The sequence below is a fragment of the Alexandromys fortis genome, unplaced genomic scaffold, assembly GCF_014885135.2.
Source record: "Alexandromys fortis isolate MF-2015 unplaced genomic scaffold, M_Fortis_MF-2015_v1.1 scaffold_208, whole genome shotgun sequence".
NCBI lineage: Eukaryota > Metazoa > Chordata > Mammalia > Rodentia > Cricetidae > Alexandromys > Alexandromys fortis.
Genome location: NW_026068082.1, coordinates 1,067,761 through 1,073,397, shown reverse-complemented (window position 1 = coordinate 1,073,397; position 5,637 = coordinate 1,067,761).

Here is a 5,637-nt window from a genome sequence, read left to right as displayed (position 1 = left end):
GGTCTCTTAATTTTTATTGGCTGTCATTCTTGACTGATCATCTTGTATGTCCCCAGTAAGTCATCAGGCCATCAAATTGTCTCCCTTATGTTTATTATCCTTCTGCTGTGTACCTCAGATCTATCAGTTATGATCTCTTGTCTTGGATTGTTTTTTTTTCTTTTTTTAATTTGCTTTAAGAGTGTGATACCATATCATAGCGATGTTACTCTCTCACAGTGTACTCTATATCAGGTGTGGGTGGGTTTTATGGTTGGGATGCTAGACAATGCTAAAGTAGTATGATCAGTGTGGGGGGAAAATTAAGGTCTTTAGGAAACCCGGGGGGAACGTTGTGTCAGCTACGATGGTGCCGTGACACAGTCAGCCGTTAAGTTCTAAGTGATCTTTAAAAAGCAACTTGTTCTTCTGATGAGTGTGAAGTCAGATTCGAGGATGGAGTTGTAAGTGGTTTTGGATGCAATTAGGTTATGCTATTTGGACAATAAACTCACCTTGACCTCAAATGTCTGGCCATTGTTGACTAATTTCTGGACTGGTGATCCTCAGACTGGGCTACACCTGTCCTCAGTCAAAACTCTGCTGGCAACAGTTGCCAACAACAAAGTACAAACCAGAAGTAAAACCACATCCATGTCTTTACAAGTCAAGGAACTGTTGACTCCCCCCCCCCCGACCCCACCCTACTCTGGACCACGAATAAAGCCAGTTACAAGCAAAAATAGCCCAGTGTCTTCATGAGGTGGCTGAGTCACTCATGTTATGACTGGGCTTCCATGATATCCCCCTTGCTTTTTGCCAAATACTCACTCTCTTGACTGCGAGTGAGTGCCTCACAGTGTGGGTGCCAGAAATCCACACACCATCTCCATATTTGGGGGTGTCTCAGGGATCCCCACCCTTAGCCAGGAAGTTCCCATACAATGCCCGATCCTCTCTGTATCTCTCAGGTGAGGCCTGGCTCTCATATGCCCTGGTGAAGGCTGGTGAGGTAGGGCCTGGCAGATGGGACAGCCGGTTATCGCCGTAACACAGACAATTGCCAGGTCCTGGTGTTCACCAGTCTTGGATGGCCTAGGAATGACGGGCATGAAGAACACAAAGCCTTAACAACTAGTTTGATGTTACCATAGAAATACATTTCCCCTGTCATTGCCTCCTCTTTCAGAGGAAAACTATTTCCCAGCTTTTTTCTGACCTAAGTTATAAATATTAAGATTAAAACTGGTCATCGGACAAGTCCTGGTTAAGATGCTCCTTGCTGATGCCTAGAACCTCCACTTACGAGGGTCCTAGCCCAGATTTCACGGCTGGAACAAAAGACTTGAGTCTGGGTTCTGAAGAACAGAAAACCGGGACATCTGAGAATATGTGCTTCCCATCCTGTGAGGGCTGCCTTCGCTGTTATGCTGGTGTAGGGTACCACATGGTAAGACAGCAAACATTTCAGTTCCAGCCTCTTAAGAGCCCTACACTTGGGATTTAATTAGATCCCAAAATTTTCCCATAGGTTACATCTCCAAATACCATGAAGCTATCCATTGGGAATTAAGCTTTTGACCCATGAGTTTTACAGGGACACCCTGAACCCACAACATTGTGGCAGCTGCAAGGCTGCTACAAGTTCTCTTCTGTCCTGTTTCCCTTGACATCTACTCTTTCTAGAAATACAAGGGGTAATGGCTTTAGGTCTGTTGATCTGGGAGTTTCTGCGATCTTGTGTTAGCACCCATAACCATCCTTGGAATTCACTTCTGCGTGACCCATTCCTGGCGAGGTGAGTTCCCTGTCTCATTCTCCCATCTGCTGCACAGAGGTATTGGTGCCGTGTCTGCCAGTGACTCTCTCTTCTATGGGCCATACCGTAGCATCATTGATTATCCGCCAGTGACTCCCTATTCTATGGGCCATACCGTAGCATCACTGACTTTATTTCAGAGCCATGGGTGGTCAGAGAGAGACAAGAGCCAACAAAGCTAGTACGACGTTCTTTAGAGATCTTGGGAAGCCACCCACTACCACGAGCACATCACATAGCTGTTGGGGAAGCCTCCCACTGCTGCCAACAAGGTCTCTGCAGCTTAGCAACTGAAAAACCTCAGACTTATGGCCAAGGTGAAAACTAGAATCTCCCAATCTTACTAGCCAGTGCTCTTGCATTCTTTCTTTAAAAAAAAAATGTGTATGGGGATTTGTCTACACCAATACATGCAGTGCCTACTGCATGGCAGAGGCCAGACGAGGGCATGTGATCTTCTGGAACTGGAGTTACAGACAGTTGTGAGTCACCGTGTGTGAGCTGGGAACCTAACACAGGTCCTCTGGTCGTTTTCAGTCAGGCCCTTTATTATTTAGCCCTGACTGTCCTGGAACTCACAATGTAGACCAGATTGGCTTCAAACTCATGGAACTTTGCCTGTCTCTGCCCGCCCAGTGTGGTGAATAAATGTGTGTGCTATTACACAAGGCTTGCTTTTGTATTTCCAAAACTTTCTAAAGATCTGAAACATTCATGAAGACACGGGATTAGTAATGAACTAAGAACTGCAGTTAGCTTAGCAGCGATGTTCCTAACAACCTTTCATGAAGCAAGTGTCCCCAAACTTCATATTAGGCCATATATTTTATATGCTGGAGCTGTGGGATGGGCAGTGGCAAAATTGCTGCTGATGGGGCTGGAGAGATGGCTCAGCAGTTAAGAGCATTTGCTGTTCTTCCAGAGGACCAGGTTCGGTTACTTGCTCCCAAATCAGTTGGCTCCCAACTGTTCCTGGGGATCCAGCGCCCTCATCTGACTCTTCTGTCTGCAGGCACTGCACACGTGGTGCACATACATACGTGCAGGCACGTATATACACATAATAACAATAAATAAGCTGAGCAGTGGTGGCGCACGCCTTTAATCCCAGCACTCGGGAGGCAGAGGCAGGTGAATCTTCTCTGCGTTCAAAGCCAGCCTGATCTATAGAGCAAGTTCCAGGACAGCCAGGGCCGCATAGAGAAACCCTGTCTCAAAATAAGCATGTATATATTTGCAGTGGACGTGAGGGTTCAAGGCGCCCATGTGAGTTGAGTATCCATGGCCAGCCCATGGGCAGGGCCTCCATCTGGCCTTCAGGAAGCACCGTGAAAACGTCACAGGCTGTGAAGCGGAGACTTCACAGAAGTTGGCGCTGGAGACAGCACGCTAGCCTGCTTGCGACTGCGATGAGGTGGGTCTGCAACTGGAATGAGTGTGGCAAGAACTGGCGCTGACCAAAGGGCAGGGCGCGTGCTGAGACTGGGCGGCTTTCTCAAAGCACGGAAATCAATGAAACCGCTAGCTGGAATGTCCCTGTACACTATGGAAACAGTAGAAGTGGGCCTTGACTTTTTACAAAAATAAAGGGAAGAGAAGGGATTCCCCCACCCCACCCCCAAGAAGGAGATACTCAAACAGGCAGCTTCCAGAGCACACAACACAATGGACTTTAAACCCCGTAAATGAGTGTGGCCCTGGAAAGTGGAGCAAACTCGCCACACTGAACAAGCACCTACCTGATTTCTCCGCAGCCCTGAAGGCGTAGGGCTGCAAGGGTCCAGATGAATGACTGGCGGCGGTACACTCTGGACCGTGAGGGCCGAGCAACCAGAAGTGACCGTCAGAGTCAGAGAAGAGTATAACGAAGCCCATCTCCCCTTTCTTTTCTCTTCCCTCACCGTCATTATGTCATTGTCCCTTGAAGGCTTTGCTTCCTTACCAAAGACACTGACTCCATCCATAATGCGCGAAACAATCCCACACCAGTTAGGATTTAAAGGGGTATTTATTTTGGGGAGTAAAACTCACAATACACCAACCGTCAGGAAAGGAGCCTAGTCGCTGGAGTAGAAGCCGGAACCAAGAGAGCAGGCCAAGGCTTGCCGCTTTTTTTTTTTTTTTTTAAGATAAATAGACCACGCCCCAGTGGGCTGGTATTTCAGCAGCTATTGGCTGAAGGAGCGGAAGGCGCTCCCGCAGCACATCCATATCACTAGGAGTGACAAGGTACTCACAGACCCTGAGACGTGTTAGATCTGCAGGTGTCAACTTGGGTTCAAGTATGAGGCCCTTCCCGTGTTGCCCACAAGGGGGTGCTGGTGCCACAGATAGAACCAATTTACAAAGCCACTAGGATGGGCCTAGCTAGAGACCTGACCCCGGGGATGGCACCTGACCCCGGGGATGGCAGCTTGCAGAGACCAACCTCAGGCCAGTCCCTTGCATGGACCCCTCACAGTCCGATAGTCTCTCCCTTTGGATCAGCTGAGACCCAGGTTCGTCGCGTTCTTCAGTGCCTAGCCCAGAGGTGGCAACCTGGAAGACCGAATCCAGCCTGCAAACATAGTGAGACCGTCTCCCACACTCACTAAATAAAGGAAGGTGAGAGATTTCTCGCACAAAAGCCAAGGTCTTAGCTACTCATTGGAAATCTAGGTCTTGGAGCCCACAGGCCTGCAAGCCAGGCAGGGTTGCAGTGAGGAGTCTGCTTAACCCCTGCTCCCCGCCACTCCCCTCCCCCACCTGAGAAACCATTTCTCTGTAGCCTAGGCTCTGTCCTCACCCGTGCTCTGCAGCAGAGTAGCTAAGATCTGATGAAGCGAACTGAAACCGTCTCGGAACACACTTCTACTCCGAGAACCAGCTCGCCTTCCCACAAGACAAGGGGCCCCTGGATAAGAGCTTTCGCCATCTCTTTCTGCTCTTGGATTTCGGTCGTCGGATAACCCAGGGGACAGGGCCAGCATTTTGAGGTTCTTTGCAGATCTCAGGATGAGACTCAGGTGATCCAAGTCCATGTGCGTTCAGCAGGAACTTTTCCCATTTTTATTTGGGGGAGGGGTCGGTCATTTTATGTGTATGTTTTGTCTGCACGCATGTATGTGTACCACATGTGTGCCTGGTGCCCGAGGAGGTTAGAAGAAGCAAGCCATCGGATCCCTTGGGACTGGAGTTACAGTTGGTTGTGAGCCACCTAGCAGGTCCTGAGAATTTAACTCAGGTCCTCTGCAAGAGCAACAAATGCCCTTAACCTCTGAGCCAGCTCCTCAGCTCCTGGAGAGTCAGTTTTCTTTTATGTATAAGATTTTTAGTTTTTGCTTGTTTTGTTTTGTTTTAACTGCAGATCTGCTGGGTATGGTAGCTTATGAAGGCAGAAGCAGGCAGATCCCTGTGAGTTAGAGGCCAACCTGGTCTCCATAAGGAGCTCCAGGCCAGCCAGGACTGAATAGTGAGACCCTGACTACAAACAAAGAAATAAATGAAGGCCATTTGGCTGTTGAGATGGCTCAGCCTCAAAACCACAGCTCTCTAAGTCCTTTCACAGAGGTGTTTATGGAGACTGCTAGCCCACTGCACAGATGAGGGCTGGTTACAGCTAAGGATTGACAGGGAAACCCCTCCATCAGAAAATGTGTCATCGGTGGCTACTTTGCCAGTAACCAGGTCCCTGTACACTTTGGTCTTTGTGGCCGGTGGCAGCGCCAGATAGGAAGTCACAGCCCCACTGTGTTGGTAGAGAACACGTAAGCTCCAGTGTGCTTCCTGCTCTGGAATCCCCGCTAGTCCTCCACTAGCCGGGAAACCATGGTGCGGTTGGGTGGTAACTCACAGTAAAC